Source organism: Ursus maritimus, unplaced genomic scaffold (genome assembly GCF_017311325.1).
Source record: "Ursus maritimus isolate PB19 unplaced genomic scaffold, ASM1731132v1 scaffold_12, whole genome shotgun sequence".
In the NCBI taxonomy this organism is placed as follows: domain Eukaryota; kingdom Metazoa; phylum Chordata; class Mammalia; order Carnivora; family Ursidae; genus Ursus; species Ursus maritimus.
In genome coordinates, this window is record NW_024423564.1 from 37,752,804 (window position 1) to 37,772,393 (window position 19,590).

At 36.3% G+C, this 19,590-nt stretch overlaps 1 non-coding gene across 1 annotated transcript; it reads left to right on the top strand.

Moving 5' to 3' along the window:
* Positions 1-1,693: 1,693 nt before the first annotated feature.
* On the top strand, positions 1,694-1,842 carry LOC121102147. Its single transcript, XR_005834235.1, has one exon. It is a non-coding gene; the product is annotated as a U12 minor spliceosomal RNA (small nuclear RNA).
* Positions 1,843-19,590: the final 17,748 nt, after the last annotated feature.

The window sequence follows — 19,590 nt, forward strand, 5'->3', positions numbered from 1 at the left end:
GGGCAAACCAGAGGATGGGTAAAAAAGTGGCACCAGAAAACTTTTGGGAGTGATGGATATGATATGTTCATTCTGTGATTATATTGATGGTTTTACTAGTGTTTATATAAATCAAAACACATCAAATTATATATTTTAATATGTGTAGTTTATTATATGTAGATTGTACCTCAACAGAGCTAAAAAACAGATGAAGGAAGGAAGGAAGGAAGGAAGGAAGGAAGGAAGGAAGGAAGGAAGTCAGAAAGAAAAATACTTAGTTGAGTTATTGGTAATTTTAAGTAGCAATGAGCACAAGCTTATACCCTTGGAGGGAGTCTGAACTACGGCATTTTAATATTACCAGGTGAAGGTAGACATAGCTGTCTAATAGAGAGCAAAGCTGAGATTTTGGTTAACTTTTTTTGGTGAAATCTGAGAAAGCTAACAGAATGCTTGGGAGTGGGCCAAGGAATTCCCTTGAGCAAAGTGAAGGCACAGCTCAGAAATTTTTTTCAATCTGATCCACCTTCCGAATGAATGATTATTAAATAGTTTTTTCAATTTTCTGATGTGGAAATATTTCACAGAGGAGCAGAAGTCCAAAGATGCCAGGATAGTGGCAGATAAACTTAGTTTTCCCCCAGAAAGTCTCAGAGATGTAGTTATACTAAATGCTATGTCTCTACCAGCATTAGGATGTGTGCCGGAACAAGTCAGCTCACGGGGGTGCAAGTATCAGGAAGGATATAAATACTAACGTGAACCTGTATTTTCTAACTAATCAGAATCCAAGGCAGAGAGGTGAAGCCATGCTCTTCTCTCTCCTTCCTCGACTCAGCAGGCATTTGTTTTCTAGCCTTCCCTCAAGGACTGATTCCTCAGGTGAAGTTGCTAGGAAGAAACCATGTATTTGAAGCTCAATGGAGCAGTTTACAAAAAGCCTTACAGAAGGCTAATCATGGAGTGCTATGACAGTCGTTAAGATTTTTGTCAAAAGATTTCTGGTTCCTCTTCCTTTAGGCCACAGGTAGCGTTGTACTTACTGTCTTTGGCACACAACTCCCATTCCCTCTCCCTGCCATGTAACTGCTTCTAACCAACCAGTTCTGAGTGTGTCATTCCTGGGCTAGAACATCTTAATTGCTCCCTGCACGGTTCTTTTTAAGTTGGCTCAGGAACTGGCAATGCCAGAAAAGGTGGCTTCTCATTTAGCCTGTTTCGTATTGAGTATAATGAGCAAGTTCTCTCTTGCCTGGTTTCAACGGCCATGTAGCATGAGCAAGAAAGAAGATCTTATTGTCTGAAGACACTGAGATGTTAGAGCCATTTATTAACACAACACAATTTTAACTATCCTGGCTCATTGTTTTAAAAGAACTTGCATTTGATAAATTACAGACACTGATTTTCTTTCTTAAAGTTCATTTGTAGTAAGACACAGACTGAAGTAGAAGTAATGGTCAATAGAAGCAAATTGATCCCAAGTCCACAGACAGCAACCAGGATTTTCCACTGTATTAATTAGTTTGGAAAATGGAGAACTATTTCATCAATGCATAATAGAATCCACATCACCCCCATGACAGTATTTGCATTAAATTCTACATCTTCAGCCATAGAAGCCACAGGTTTTTCTAGAACTAAGATTTGGTCAAGAAATAAGTATGAACAAAATGATGTGGGCTGCTGAGTATTAAACATGCAAAGTTTAATGCCTTAATTGTACGAGTAAGGAAAATAATGATTTGGGGTGATGCCTGAATCCTTACTGCTAATGTGAGATGAACTTTTGAGTGGGTAAAGTTGCCCTTCAGGTGACCTGCCTACTTTGTGGGATGCCTCGGAGTGGCGATCTGCCCATCCCCCTTTAAAACTGAAAGAGTAGACTGGGATGAAGGTAATAAAAGTGTTGAGAAGGAAACAAACAAACAAAAAACATGCAAAGTTTACATCTGTTCCATAGCTGACATGTACTGAATTGCCTGTAGCTAAAATTAAAACAAACGGATTACCTCCCAGTGAAGACAAAGTGAATATTTGGCTATCTGGACTCAATCTCAAGAATAACGTAATTGTCTCAAGAAAGGAAGAAAACTAATATGACAGTGGCCCCAGCAAATCTCCACACATCTTTTAAATTTTACCATTATTGGCATTGGTCCCCTCAAATGTAGTATTTAATTCTAAATACACAAAATATTTCAGAAAGATGGCCTAAGGGTTCTCATTTCTTTTCTTTTTTTCTGTTCTTCATCAAGACATGATGTTACAAATGTTCCTTTCAATAATTTGATAGACTCAAGCTCTGAGCCAGAGAGAGCATCTGTTAGAAAACATAGCAATATTCTTTCTATTTATGGCTTTTTCAGTGCAAACCACCACAATATCATTTCTGTTGTGAACACCCATCTCTTGAAAGCACAAAAATCACAATGATAAGATTTTGGAAGAAAGGAATTATGAAAATCACCCAACACCTCCCAGCAATGGGAAATAACTCCCGCTGTTCACTAAGTCCAGAGACTTTTCTTCATAAATAGTTCTGTAGAGTTGGCCCCCATAATGGCCCGACCAAAGTGGGAGACTATAACACCCGGCCAGAAATGAAATTAGGAACACGTATGAACCACTGCATTTAGAGAACATTTTAAGACCAGAGAAATTTTTTTTTCATGGCTTGTGCTTTTATTTATTTAATTTATTTATTATGTTCAGTTAGCCACTCATTAGTTTTTGATGTAGTGTTCAATGATTGATTAGTTACATATCATACCCAGTGCTCATCACAACATGTGCCCTCCCTAATACCCATCACCCTGTTACTCCCTCCCCCTATCCCCTCCCATCTGAAACCCTGTTTGTTTCCTGGGGATCACAGTCTCTCATGGTTCATCTCCCTCTCTGATTTCTCCTCCTTCAAATTTCCCTCCCTTCCCCGATAGTCCTCCCTACTATTGCTTATGTTCCATATATGAGTGAAACCAATTGCTAATTGTCTTTACCTGCTTGACTTACTTCGCTTAACATGGAGGTTCTTCAAGATGTTAAAAATAGAGCTACCCTACAACCCAGCAATTGCACTACAATGTATTTACCCCAGAGATACAGATGTAGTGAAAAGAAGAGACACATGCACCCCAATGTTCATAGCAGCAATGTCCACAACAGCCAAACTGTGGAAGGAGCCAAGATGCCCTTCAACAGATGAATGGATAAAGAAGATGTGGTACATATATACAATGGAATATTATTCAGCCATCAGAAAGGATGAATCCCACCATTTACATCAATATGGATGGAACTGGAGGGGATTATGCTAAGTGAAGTAAGACCAGAGAAATTATTGACTGAATCCAAACCATTAAGTGTTCCACCTCAGAAAGATTAATAACTGATAACAAAAGTGATGTTCTAGAAATTAGCCTGACACGTATGATAAGGACAGAAAACTAAAGAGAAGACCATGTGTGTTTCTAATCCTTTTAATGTTACTCAGCTGCCAGCATCCAATAACTTGGGGTGGAGGAAAATCAGGAAAAAAAAAATTAGCTTTTTTGCTTTTTTATAATTTGAATGAATTTCCACATTCATGAAGTTGGTTTTCTCATCAATTACAGTTTAAGCACTTACGACGGCTAAGCTAGAAAGAAGCAAAAATAAAATATATATGCCTATTATCTAAGACCCCTGGATCACAGATATGCTTATGAATATTTAGCAACTTCTGCCAGCCAGTGGACTGCTTCGGTCCATACTGTCATCATGTGGACAGCAAGGTGGCAGCTGTGAGTGCAGTTGCCACCTGCTGTGGTGGCTTTCCCAGGAGGAGAATTCTGTCCATTCCTCTGCACGGAGTCAGGGCAGGAACTCTGAATGTTTGCAGTAAACAATAGTGACTTCATGACATAGCTTTAGGTAAAGGGAGAAAGAGACCAAGAAATAAGGGGGCCTCAAATTATGAACCCAAATCAAAGGCCAAGAAGAAAAATGGGTGAACATAGAATTTGGATGACGTCATTTTGTTGTTGTTGTTGTTGTTGTTTTAACTGAAAGACTCAAAGCGATCTAGAAGGGGATCCAGGCTACAATCTATAGTGTTGTCCTAAATGATTCCCTGACTTCACTCTCAACTACTCTATTCCCTGGCCCCAAATACATTCTATACTCAGCAACCAAAGTAATCTCTTTTAAAAGTATATATTATATCATATTACTCCTCAGCTGAAAATCCTGCAGTGACTTCCTACTAAAAACACAATGCAACTTACTTTATAATACTTTAGAATGTGGTGATTAATTTCACCCCCAGATATTGGTCCTTCCTCATTTTGTATCACTCTTTCCTTTGTTCATTCTGCTCCCATTACAATGACTTCCTTTACAATCCTGGAACATGCTCAACTGGTCCCTTTTTTGGGCTGTTGTCCTTGATGTTCAGTCGAGTAGCTGAGTGTCCCTCCAAAAATTCACACTGACTACTTCGTCTTTTTCATCAGTAAGTCAGCTCATCTTGTCTCTTCAGAGAGGACTCTCTGCAGGTTATATGCCCCCGAGTCGTTCCTACTACACGTATCTTTTTATTTTCTTGATCATAACTATCATTATGGTCAATTCTTTTATTTATTTATTTATTTATTTATTTATTTATTTATTTATTTATTTATTGTTTTGCCTGTTTTAATCTGTCCTCACCCCAGCTCTAAAATGAAAGTCCTGTGACGGTAGAAATCCGGATTGCCTTTTGCCATTACCCAGCTCATAAGAAAGGGCCTCTCATACCATAGATACACAATAATTTTTTTGAATTAATCCAAACATCTTTTGCTCAAGTTGTGTTCGGGGAAAACTACTAAAATCTAGATCAGCATAAAATGAAGTTGGGAGATTAATGAAACAGCAAACCAAGGAAATAGAACATTTCATTAGGGAAAAGTAATTGTCTTTCTTGTTTCAGCTTGGTTACATGTGAGATTTTCCTTTTCATGTTTTCCCTGTTTGAGAATCAAAAAATTAAATACATATAAGATAAAACAAATTAGCAGGTTTTTTTTTAACTGCCTTTGCAGTGAGTGACAAGCTGAAAAGAAAAAAAAAAAAAGGTTATTCTTATATCAAGCAGAATTCTAATTCAAATGTCACAATTCATATTTGTAAAGCATTTCCACTCTGCATTTTGCTAAGGAAGACTTACGAGCCTAGCCAGAAATGCCACTTATCCATTTAAGCACATGGTATGTGGTGATAGGATTGGGAGCAGAGAACTTGACGTTTGGGTACTCGTGAGGCCACAACTGGAGTCTCATTTAATTTCACCCAGAGTAAAAGCTCTTGGCCTTGGCCAGAGGCACAGCCCTTGAATCTTGGCTAGCTGTGTACAGAAGGCATCTCTTTCTCACAAAGCAGGGAAAATGCCAAGGAAGGCAGATGAGTCCCTAGTGATCCATCACACTGACACAGACAATTTATTTTGCTGATAAATTGGTATCTTGTTCTTAGACAAAAGTCAGAATTTGTGTTGTGTTATTTGCAAAGACAAACATATTACTTCACACAGTAGATACAGAGTCTTAAAAGAGTACACACTTCTGTAAATAATGCTGTCTTTTTGAAAGTGTTAAAGGAAACAATTACTTATAAGAAACTTTCAGGGAATTGTCTCCCAAAAGGAACAGACACTTTGTAAAATGAACAGGGTTTCTGGAAAGGCTCCCTGACTGGGTTAGTTTTGCTCAGAAATTAGGTGAGGGTGATCATATTGGAACCAGTGCCTGCAGCTGGATAGAAGTGAGAAAAACAGGTAACCTTAATAGATGATCTTTTAGAAAATTTGTACAACTAGGTTCTGTTGCTGACGTACACAAATACGTGAATGTCATTTGTGTGGTATGACTATGTCCCCTAAAGCTCTAAAGTTTATTTTGACTTCGACCACAGGTGAGGGTCCCTCTATTCCATGTCATGTGGGATCCCATTTGGGCCCTCTTCTGGGTACCCCCGCCCCATAGGTGAGTGGTCTTCGGGCCCAAATCTATGTGCTCATCCATAGCCCACATACACCCTTCTAGGTTCCAGGGCACCTGAATTTCCAGTCCGTATATCACTGAGATTTTTCCCCAGGCCTGCATGGGTCATTTCCCAAATCTGCCTTCCTGAAAGCAGACCAAGCTGTCGCTGGTGAATGCACCCCTCGACGTGCGGGTGTGGTCAAACATGGCGAGGCTATCTGGAATGTCCTAGTGTAAGGGCACAAGGCCCTTTGGATGTGCCGAGAGCAGGAGGGTAAAAAGAAAAGGTCAATCAAAATGGGCCTGGCATCTGGGATTAAGCAGATTCTCTTTGTTCTGTCGTGTTCTGATGAGGATCTAGCCTTCTCAATCTTAATTAGGATTTATGTGGAAAGTTAGAGTGTATCATATGTAGTTTCATAGCTTGTCATGACTTGAAAATATTTAAACGTATAATATATGAACTTCCATTTGTATTCTTGCTTCGGGCCCTGCAAATGTTAGGAGGAGGACTATTAGAGTGTCTACAACGTTTAGAACTGTATTAGACACTGAACATTGAACATATTTGGAGGTCTGACCCCAGGTGGCCACGTACCTCCCTGCACGTCTGGAACTCTGCACTCTTGTGTGTCCAGACAGATGTAAGAGAGGGCAGCCTCCGCGTCCTGCTCACCTTGGCCGTGTGTGAAAAATGCCTGTGGCTGCCTGAAAGAGATATGGTATACCAGAAAGTGATCTGGGGGACCCAAAGCAGACTGGAGTGCTGGGGTAGATTATATTATTTTTAAAATTGTTACTTCTCCCTGGTAGAGTATTATAGACTTGGCCATAGGACTCGTGGTCAATGAGATGAAAGTGGAAATGATATAAGCACTTTCTAACAGGAGCTCTATGATCTACTTACTGTTTGTTCCCACTGTCTCTCTTTTCCTTCTCCTGTAAATAATAGTTTGCAGCTAATATTTCTGAGCACTTAGTAGTCACAACAACCCAATGAAGCGGTTCTGTCATCATCTCAGTTTTATCGAGGAGTAAACTGAGGCATATTGTGAGTGTTACCTTGCCCAAAGTCTTATAGCCCATGCTCACAAGCACAGCAGCGTCATGCCTCACTCGTATCTACTCTTGAAAGCTATGTCCAAACCTCCCAACCCCCAAGCATAGCCCATTTGAGGCCAGGCAGCTGGAATATAATGTCCCCACCAGCCAGTTTGCTGAATTTTTCACATGGGAATAAATATAAAAGCAGAGAGAGAACATCATAATCACCCTTTATATTGAATAGTACTTCAATCTTGTCTCATTTAATAAGAATGTACGATTATGTGGTAGGCGAGGTAGAGATCTCTACTCACACATTATCAATTTAGAAAGAGTGGAGTGAGCAGAGAGTCCAGAGTGTGTTCCTAGGAATCATGTAATCCCTGAAGCTTCCAGTGACTTGAGAAAGGGGTAATATTTTCTCTATTCGAAGGTCACAGACAAGGACACTACAATATTCACTGAACTAAGAGACATTATATATTGTCCATTTTAAATCAAGTTAAAGTCCTAATAAGAAAATGTGCGGGAGCTCTATAATAATGCATTGATGGAGGAAGTTTTATGGGGAACGGAAGATAGGGTTGGCATTAAGTAGGTTGGTATAGACAAGATGCCATGGACTTTCCCACTTCTTTTGTTTTTGCTGTTCTTTCCATATTTGAAATCCTTTCTCCAGGTCCACCTCAAATGACTCCACCCTCACGAAGGCATCCCTGCCAGGGAAGATTAAATATTATCTTTATGCAATCACGAAAGATCATATTTTCATATATCATCATTGATACAATCATAATTGATATCACCTTCACATAATCATGACTGATGTATAATAAGTTAAATTTTAAATCAAGTACGTGAAATGTAGCTGTACATACAGCATACATTCTAACCTTGCTCTACTACTTCGAATATTGTTAGCTCCTAGGGAAGTGAGATTGTTTTTATCTGGCATTTTATTCTATGTAATGTATTGCACCTAGATTGTATACGGGAGACACTTATTTACTAGATGAATTAAAAAACATTAGCTTAAAATTGCGGTATACTTTCTAATTGCCCCCCAAATACTTGGAACTATTATTATGTTGCCTACTGCCAATAAAAACATGAAGTCAGAGACTGGAACTGTTGAGGAATAAAACTACTCTATTTTATTATTTTAAAAATATGTATTCTACATTAATAATAAAAGACAATATTGATTTTGGATATAATCATATAAGGAGAATGATCAGGAATTATAGAAACTTGTTGTTCATGTTGCTTTCCTATGACTCTCATGAAAATTTGAAACTGTGTTTTATTATCCTCAAATCATTTATAGAGGCTTACATAAAAATGAAGACTGGAGCTCTGCCCAACATAGCACCAAGATCAAAGGCTTATTTTCTAGTAAATGAGAATCCAGATTTTTATATCACAAGTTTACAAATTTATGGAAGTATGAAATAGTCTATCACCTGGTCTTTGCATTTCAACACTAGAACACTGTAACTGTTTAAAAACAAAAGTTAATTAGGATATCAAAAAAATAGAACTATGAGGGACATTCAAAAGACATTTAGAATTTTGGTTATGCTTAGAGAGTGAACTGTAACTATCCGTAAAATTTCTCTTAGGGAAGGAGCATATTCTTTAGGTAACCCCCAGTTCAAAGGCCATAATTTTTAATGAATATGTGTCAAAATTGGCCATTGCTTAAAATGGTAAAGAGGTAAGAGGTTTACATGATACTGGGCCCCAATAGGAAATCAAAATCAAAACCTGATTCCTTCCCAAGGACATAAAGAGCAGGTAGGTCAGCAAAAGTTCAGACAAGGTCATCATGCTGAAGTCTATCCTGGGCCACATCAGCCCAGATGACACAGCACTAGGTACCGTTCAGTGACGGGTGACTGTACTGCATGGTTATGTCTGCTAGCTTGCATAGCATTCTTTAAATCTTTAAATTCCTTCAAAAAATCCACTGAAAATTCTAGAACTGGAACATGTTCCATTAACACAAAACATTGGACACGAAGATGTAACTGTGAGCAAAAAAAAAAAAAAAATGGTAAGCAGATTTTAAATTATTGTAGAAGGAAGAGTCTGTAGACCTGATCCTATTGGTTTTCTAGATTTGCCTTTAACCAGAGACTGTTAAATATATAAGAAAAAAATTTGATACAGATATAAAATCTTGAGATGTGCCTTTCTAATTGTTATAATACTCAAAACATTACAGCAAAATATTTTCTTTCATTAGAAAAGGTGATTTTTTTCTAAAAATGTATAATTTACAAATGCTTGTTTGTAATAAAAATAAATGTTCTATTTAGCATCAAAGTAATTAGGTTACACACAATTTTTTAAAAAGTAATTGAGTGCTTCTTTGTGAAAACTTGCTTCAAATTGATTTGTGGTGGTTAATAATTGCTTGCCAATAGAGAGTGAGCATCTTTAGACATATTGATGGATTAAATATAGGGAATGGAGAGGGGGATGTACATTTAACTATTTGCATGTAGCAAAAATAAAGACCAACACATTGTTCAGTGAGATAGGTGGCCTTATTGGAAGAGTGAAAGTTATTTCTAGGCTACGTTGAGGAAACTAGAAAACACCAATTCCATACAATACCATACAAGTTTGAATAGAGAGCTATCTGACCACTTCAAGGCATGCCCTCGGTGAAACTGAATACAGGCTACTTTAATGTTACTTAGGAAGTCAATGGAATTCAAGAAGAATGATTTATTGAAATAAGACCATAGTGTAACTTAAACATAAAATGTTATTCAGAAGTTAAATAACAAAGGCATACATCCTTCAAAGCCCATCTTCTCAATAAAGACTTCCATGACTATACAAGCCTTCAAAGACTATATGAGATGGAAAAAAATTATTCTAAAACAAGATGTCAATTGTTGCAAGTAATTTCTTAAGAAAGCTTAAAAATAATACTCTTCAGGAAGAAAAAGATTATTATTGGGAAATTTAAACTCATTTCTGTACTGACAATGCTCTCTTTCACTAACATGTTGATAACTTTATCACATCCAAAAAAAAAAAAAAAGTTGTTTTGGATGTTTTCGTGAATGAACTAGGAGTTGTTCATCACTCACAATGTATGTTAATTGTAGCGTGGGACCTGGTGAAAGTCAGTGTATTGCATGGTGAAAAGAAGCTGAGAAATTCCATTACAGGCAGTTTGTGTTTGTGAAGGTAAGCTATTTCTCAAATATTGCGAATTCTTCCAGGGCAAGAACCATGCCTTTCAGTTACTTAAATGTCACTTATAGGGTGAGGCACACAGGAGTCTCTTAAGAAACAATAGGACCAGAACAGCTAATGTAGTGACTTGTTAATTACTACTAGAAAAGCTGAATTACAAATAAACTATCTTTTCACCTCCTCCTTGGAAAAGTGGTAATAATAGTAGGTTTCTGCCCCTACCAGAGGTGTTAAAATCTAGGAACAGTTTCTGGGATTTGGGGAAAGAATTAGAAGTGTAAATTTGTTGAATAATTGTGAAAAGCAATTGGTAATGTAAGTTCCCTGAAAAAAAAAAGTTCACAAAGAACGTTTAGGCTAAACATCTAGATTTTTTTAAGTTAAGAGTGATGGTGATTATTGGTAATATATATATTTATCCAGTATAATTAAAAAATACCTATTCATGTAAAAAACAGAAATCGATGGGCTGAGACTGCATGAAGCATCAGCGTGCAGCAGGTAAGTGCAAAGTGCAAAGCCCAATAGCCAGTCCCTTCTGCGGGACTGAAGGTAAACTAGAGTAAGACTCCCATCCCCATGACTCATTCGTCCTCATTGGAAAAGCAGTAATAATAGTAGGTTTCAGCTCATTGAGGTGTTGTGAGATTCACGTTAGTTGATAAATAAGAAAGCACATAGAAAAGTGGTTGGCATATACTAAAATCTACATATAATGTTTGCTGTTATGTCATTCTTATGTCATTCTTCACTTAACATTATGTCAGTGACTGAAAGAAGTACTTAGTGAGAGGATATGCGCGCGCGCACACACACACACACACACACACATATATTAACCATAACATTTTAATTAGATAAAATGACAATTATCAATGCAAAGCATACCTTTTAAAATCTTACATAAAAAATCATTGCTGATAAGACATATAAAACACCGAATTTTAGTTCACTTGATGCATAGTATGTGTTTCAAAAATTTTGTAAGAAAAAATGTTATTTTGATTCAGTATTATTTTATCACCTTCTTTTGAATTTAGAGATATGCTCTTCTGTAAAATGTTTCTGAAAATAACATTGTTTATTTTAGAATGTATATTTCACCTTCACTGTCACCTTTTTTCATCAATATGTGGTCTCAACCATAAGTTTTCTTCCAAGTCACCCCTGAGGGAAATTGGTAAATGTTAACATAAGTGTGCTTCCGTGTGCATGTGTGTGTGTTTACATTTATTCCAAACCACACATTTACACTAGTCATTTTAGGACAGCCACCAAAATATTAGCAGTGGTTTACCCTAAGAGAGGGGATTAAAAATGATTTACTTTCTGTTTTGGAAAATAAATTGTGTTTTTCTTTGTATTCCAAAATATGTATTATAATCTTGGATTTCTTCCATAAACTAAACAAAATGTTATATTTTAGAGACAGCAGTTGTCAAACTCATAGTTCATTTACACTAAGGTCTTCAGAAAACATAGATATGGCTGCAAAGCTTGATCAACAACTAAGGGAGAAATATTTTCACGAATTCTTAATTTTATTATTATGTTTCTCTCACATCATGCACTTACTTATACATTTTAGTAAAGAACACATTTTTTGAACCAGACTTCAATTTGTCCAATGTCAATCTATGAGCAAGCCAGGTACCTTTTTTTGCCCCCTGAACTGAGATCGTTTTCAATCTGCCATAGCATGTGCCCACACATTTTCGCTTTGAAAACGTAGCATTCAAGTTTAGTCAGGGCAGATTATTGCTTTTTCACTTTCGTAATTTTTATGCTGCTCCCAGAAGTCTTCTCGGCATTTGCTTTGAATTCTGTCTTCAGTGCATCTCTCGTTTGCACAGATCTGGGAATGCCAGATGCGGCTGAGCCGAGCCTGTCGCGCGTACCCACCGCGACATCAGGGGAGCCGAGCGCATCAGTGCTGTCAATGTCGGCTCAGCGCGCAGCCCAGCTTGGGAAATGATATTTTTTACTTTGCGCTGATGCTTGAATCTATAAAATAAAGGCTATAAAGGACTTCTAAAAATTTAGAATGTTAGCTTCATGTTATACTTTCTGGTTTACTATTAGTAATGAACTGTATTGGCTCCCTGAGTACGCTACCGATCAGGCCAAGAGATCTAATTTGTTTGAAACTTCCCGCACATTTGACTCGCCGCATTTCGGTATTCCAAGATCTGGTGGTGGTATAGAAATTCGGCATAAACCCCTCATAGACAATTTCCTTTTGGATGGGAGAGTTCCCAGTCTATCAGCGGACCCACTTGACTACGAATCCTCCGAGGGGCTGGAACTCTGTTTTGTCCTCTTTCATGTAGCCATCAGCTGTTCGGTGCAGGCATTTGGTATCCACTCACTAGAGAGGAAGTTGTCATGTGGCTTTCCTGATGTATGTCCACCAAACCCTGCTCCACCCCAAATCTTCCACATCTCAAGTAATAGCGTTTCCATCCTTCTGTAGTCTCTTGGGCTAAAACCTGTGGATTTATCCTTAGTTCAGATCTTTCCTTCACACCTCACACGCAATCCGTTATAAAATATTATCTGCTCTACAGTCAAAGTATATCCAGAATTCAACTCCTTCTCATTACATTCACTATAGTGTCAGCCTCATCCACTCCCATTTGGATTACAATAGCCCCCTGACTTTCTCCTTACACCCCTGTCCCTCTACATTCTATTCCCAACAGTGCAGCCGGAATGTTCTCTAAAAGTTGAAATTAGTTCATGCCCTCTTGTACAAAACCATTAACAGTTCCTGTTTCACTCAGAGTAAAAAGCCAACGGTGTGCAGACGTCTACCTGATCATGCCCCTACGTCTCTGACCTTTTCCATCCGCTACTCTCTCCAAGCTCTTCCTCTCCAGCCATCTGCCGATCCTTGCTCGCGGTGAATCCTGTAGGAGGAGCCCGAGAGCCTTTACGCTCTGCCTGGGCATCTCCAGGGCCAAATCCCGCGCTTCGTTCAAGACTTTACTCACAAGTCACCTTCTCAGTGGGGATATGGGTACCACCCTAAAAATTGCAAACTCTACCTCCTTGCTTATTCTACCTTATCTTGGTTCCCCTTTCCCTGCCCTGCTCTGGTTTTTTTCCCTACAGAATTTTTGACCTTCTGAAATATATATATGTCAGTCTCAGATGTTAAAGTATAAACTGCAAATGAAGAATTCTACTCTTTTTCCATTTCCCTAGTGACCTATCCCAAGTGTCTAGTGCGGGTCCCAAAAACCATTTGTTGAATAAATGAATGAATGAATGAACTATATTTATTTGATTATGTAAAGTGTTCTTTTCTCCATTATTTGTAGTTTAAGTGTATTTTTTATTAAGGTACAATTGCCACCTTAGTCCATGTATGCCTGTATTTTATTTCCATTTTAATGCAAACTGTCATTGACCTTATTTATTTATTAAATATTTATGCAACCACACTGTATCTTTGCTTCATAATAAAGAACACACTGGTTAGGAGAGTCAGAGGAATATGAATGTTGAGGCAAAGCCCAGCTACTGAAAGCAATCATTGAATATGCTCTAAAAATAGTTCCGATAGCAATGTGTTTAATGATCTAATGACTGTATAATTGGTAAAATGAGATTCTGGGTTCTTAGCATTTCATTGAAAGAACCTGCTTTTAAGGTTAACTAATCAGACAAGAATTACTGAAACTGTTTTCAATTCACTTTGCGCATGCTAAAGAGACTTTAAACACAGTCTATCACAAAAATAAACTGGTACCATTAAAATTAACTCAGTTAGTAAATTTGACCCTAAACAAGGTAAATATTCATAATGATTGACTGGTATAAACAATTAAATGGAAACAGAAAATAACAAAAAAAAATGTTTTTATATAGAGGGCACATTCATGTTCAATGGTGATAACATTTGCTTTCTGTGATTATACAGAGATGTGAAATACTTGTGTTAGCTAATTTTAGCTAAAGGAATAGTACAGGTATTAATCCATTTTCAGGTGAGGAAATTAAGGATTTCTGTCAATTATCTCATTAATGAACAGGTGAAATCTGCATGTCCTTCACTTTTTTTGTTTCCCCTTCATTCTTTTAAACTTACCTGTATCTTTCTCCTATACAATCATTTCTTTATTTTCATTTTCATTATTTTCTGATTTTTCAGCTGTCATTCTACTTCACTTAATGACTTTAGTCTTCACAGGATTTAAATACATTTTTCTTTTCCAATCCAGACCATGTCACATACTCTACAACCATAGCATTTAAGTTAATAATTAACTAATATTCTAAATATAGTTTCTTTTTCTTATTATGGCTTTATTGTGTATACTTGATACATATTAGAGTGTACATACTATATATAAAGGGTGTTCTTGATAAATTTGGGCATATATATGTAGCATAAATTTTATGAGAAAATTAATTTGATAAGTTTATAAATATATATTTATATATTATAAAAATATGTATCTGTGAAACCATCACAGATAATGAAACATATTCATCAACCTCAAAGTTTTCCTTGTGCCCCTTAGTGGTTCCATTCTCCTCTCCTTCCCTGCCCCCCTCACCCAAGACAATTATCGATCTATAACTGTAGCATAATTTGCATTTCCTAGAACTTTATATGAATTGAATCATGCAATATGTATTCTTTTTTTGGTTGGTCCTTCTCACTCAACATAATTACTTTGAGATGCATTTATGTTGTGGCATATATCAGTAGTTCATTCTGTTTTACTGCTGAGTACTATCTCAGTGCATGAATACAGGACAACTTGTTTTTAATTCCCTTGTCAATGGACATTTGGTTGTTTTCACTTTTGGGTTATTACAAATAAAGCTGCTATGAACATTCATGTGTAAGTCTTTGTGTGGATAGAAACTTTTATTTTCTTGGATAAATACATAGCCTGGGTCATTAGATCAGGTATGTTTAATGTTTTAAGTAACTACTAAACTGTTTCTCTGAGAGTATGAGCCATTTTCTACTCTGATTAGCAGTTCATGAGGGTTCCAGTGGCACTACTTTGTGTGGTGAGACTTTTTTAGTGTTAGCCATGCTAGGGAGTGTATAGTGATATCTAATAGTGGTTTACATTTGCATTTCCCTGTTGACAGTGATACTGTCCTGTCTTTTCATGTGTTATTTGCCATTTGTACACATTTTTTGGCAAAGTTTCTACCCAATAGTTTAGCTCATTTTTGTTGTGTTGTCTGCTTATTGAGATGTAAGTGTTCTTTACATATTCTAGTTGCAAATCTGTTGGATATGTTTTGCTAACATAATCTTCAGCTTGACTTTTCCTTTTCTTAACAATATCTTTTAAAGTGTGAAAGTGTTTCTTTGTGATAAAGTTCTATTTATTCATTTTTTTCTTTTGTAGTATTTGGTGTCATATCTAGGAAATCTTTACCAAATCCACATCACTAAGATATTCTCCTCTTTTATAGTTTTAGCTCTTATATTCTGCTTATGGGCATTCCAAGTCAATATTCTGCACATGACATGAGACCAAGGTCAATGAATTTTGGTTTTTGCTTTTGCATTCAACTCTCCACTTGTTCCAATAACATTTCTTAAAATGATTTTCTTTTCACATAGAATTGCTTTGACACTTTTGCCAATAATCATTTGAATAGAGTCCATTTCTGGACTCTATTCTGTTCCGTTGTCCTATTTATCTTTCTTTATTCCAATACCACACTGTCTTTATTACTATAGAGTTTTAGAAGGTCTTAAAATCAGATATTGCCTGTCCTCCATCTTTGGAAACTGATCCTTTTGAAGCCTGCTTTTTAGCTTAAGAATAAAAGGGAGTAAACTTTTAATCTACGGCTATTTGGGAATATATGGCAATCTCCTGACTATGCTACCCTGTACCCTGTGAATTACGATATATTCCCTTTATAGTTGGGGAGGATACAGACGATCCCCAGTCCTCTGTGACTTCTACTGATTATCCCCTCTCCTCTTTTGAGATCGTTCTTCCCTGACATGCCTGTATTGATCAGTACTCAGCTCAACACGCAAGAGGAACTATTTGCCCATGTCTGGAGCTCTTTTTTTTCCTTTCTGTGTAGGAACCTTTCTGGTACTCTGTCTCACAACTCTGGGTGCTATCGACTCTCAGCATTCTACTTCTATTTCCTTAGCACAAGATGGCTTCTTGGTTACACCTGAGTTTTCCATCTGTGTGCTGCAACTGGTATACTCTCCCTACTGACAGTGTTAGGGCTCATTTCAATAATTTTCTCCTTCTTAGAGATCACTGTTCTGCACCATCTACAGTCTGATATCTGCAAACCTTGATTTCATATATTCAGTCGAGTATTTTTTTTTTCACTTATTTTAGATAATGGGGTGAGTCAGGTTCCAATTACTCCATCTTGACTAGAAATGCAAGACCTCCATGGAGTTTCTCAATATCCTCAAATCCAAAGAACTTTAATTATACCAATGAGCTGGAAGGAACTTAGTTTCACTTGGAATCATCCTATCACTCATTTCTTATCTCATACTATACCTCTTCTTTATGTTCCTGTAATTTCTTTAGCTTTCAGCTTTTCTTCTCTTTCAGTTTTATGCATTTCTGTGTGTTTGTGACTATATATCATTCAGCTAATCTTAATTGTTTTTCTGACTCCATTGACTTAACTTTACTAAAGTTTGCTAGAAAATTCTTGAGATTACATAGTTGATATATATAAAATAAAGCTGTCTAAATGTTTAAAAGGTTGAAATAATAAATCTTTTCCAACTGTAATGGAATGAAGATGGAAGTCAATAAAAGAGTAAAACTGGAAAAAAACTCATAAATATGTGGAAACGAAACAACACATTCTTAAACAACTAAAAAGTCAATGAAGAAATCCATAGAAAATACTTTGAGGTGAATGAAAGATAAAACACAATATACTAAAACTTAGGAGATGCAGCAAAAGCAGTGCTGAGAGGAAGATTTGTAGCAGTAAATACCTACATTAAAAAAGAAGAAATTTATTAAATGTATAAGCTCACTTTATATCTTAATGAACTAGGAAAAAAGAAATAATAAAACCCAAAGCTAACAGAAAAAACAAAAAAAATATGAAGATTAGGGTGTAGATAAACAAAAATAGAGAATAAAAAAGCAATGAAGAAAATCAGCGAAACCCAAAATTGGTTTTCTTGATCAACAAAATTAACAAACTGTTAGCTAGATTGACCAAAAAAACCCACAAAAAAACCAAAAAAATATATATATATATATACAAAATAAATAAGAAATGAGTGCAAGGACTTTACTATCAACCTTATAGAAATAAAAATGATTATAGGATAAGTAAACAACTGTCAACCAAGAAATTGGGTAACCTAGATGAAAAGGACAAGTTCCTAGAAATACACAAATTGAGGTTGAGATGCCAGCACTTCCTTGCTCTGCTGTAGAGCGGGGTCAGAAAACTATGGCCAGGGGCGCCTGGGTGGCGCAGTCGTTAGGCGTCTGCCTTCGGCTCAGGGAGTGATCCTGGTGTTCCGGGATTGAGCCCCACATCAGGCTCCTCCGCTAGGAGCCTGCTTCTTCCTCTCCCACTCCCCCTGTTTGTGTTCCCTCTCTCGCTAGCTGTCTCTGTCAAATAAATAAATAAAAACTTAAAAAAAAAAAAAAGAAAAGAAAACTATGGCCATGGGCCAAACTGAGCCTTCAGCCAGTTTTTTCTTTTCTTCTTTTTTTTCTTTTCTTTTCTTCTTTCAAGGTTTTAAAATAAATAATAATGTGGAACAGGGACTGTACGTGGCCTGGAAAGCTTTAAATATTTGCTATCTGGGTCTTTATGGAGAAAGTTTTCCTTCCCCTGCTGTAAAGGAAAAGTCTGAAGGCTTCAGGAGATATGACAGTGCAGTAGATTGATTATGTGAACATTTTTATCTCCCCAAACCATGCTCCCCCTATGATATTCCAGGAAACATTTCCTCCTTAAAGTTTTTAAAAAGGGAACTGGGGAAGGAAATATCAGCATCCTTTAATAACTTTTGAGGAGCTCTCTTCTAGAGGTTAGAATGGTGAGCGATGGATCCTGAAGAGAAGGGACCATATGGTGGCCCTTGTTTAAGGAAGACAAGGAAGGCAAAAGGATACAATGAGGATCTGGATGCTTTGACCTGCAGGAGCTCTGGTGCTACCTAACTGATCACAGAGTTTATAGCAGTTAAAGTAAGTGGGCCACACACAATCTATATTTGGTGAGTTGAAATATCTTTCATTTTCTGCGTTGTAAAATATTATCAATTTCTCTGAACCCTCACAAACACTTGCCATAATCAGATTATAAAATATCTGTCAATTTGATATATATGAGATGGTGTTTCATTATTATTATTTTGCATATTCCTAATTACTAGTGTGATTGATGTTCTGTTTACTGACCATTACATTTTCTATTTCTGTGATTTGCCTAGTCATTTTTAACAACTGTTTTTTTAAATGAGTCTTTTTCTTACCAATATTTAGAAGTCTAAAATTTTATTTTGAGTATTAATATTTTTATTTATTTGACTGGATCCAAATATTTTTCTCATTCTGTTGCTCACCTCTTATTTTTGTAGATTTTTTGTTCTTTTAAAAATATAGTCAAATTTACTCTTCTCATTTATTTCTTATTTTTAAAACTCATTTTACTCATTTTATTAATCTTATTTTTTATATATTGAAGAAATTATTCTATATGTTCATGGCACAAAGATATTCTATATTTTCTAATATGTTTGTTTCCACATTTAATACTTAAATTTTTTTGGAGTTATTTTTGCTTCTATTTTGAAGAGGATTAATTTAGTTATTTTAAAATATTAAAACAAACTATCCAACCCTCTTTCCCTCAAAGATTTTTGATTGCCTACGAAGGTCCCATATATATTTGGTTCTGTTTCTTGACTCTTGATTTTGCCTCATTTATCATTTCTCTGTCTCTATGTAAATAGGACATAGTTTTATAATAATCTTTATTATAGTTTTATAATAATCTTTATTTCAAATCATAAAACTTCTCCTTTTTTATGTTTTGCATATTTTTCATGGCTGTTCTTGACACTTTGCTTTTATATGTGATTCTTGGGATCCATTTTTCAACTTCCATTAAAAAACCTTCAGTCAATTTCTTTTAGAGCTGCAGGAAATGTATAATTTTGTAAAATTTGATGTATCTTTGATGTTCTTGTCTTCCCTTCCATAAATATGATATACCTGTCCACTTATTCAAATATTTCTTTACTGTCTTCAAAAATATTTCAAATGTTTCTTCAAATTTCTGCACATCTTTTATTATAAAGTGTCATAAAGTTTTTGCTGTTATTTGGATAGCCTAA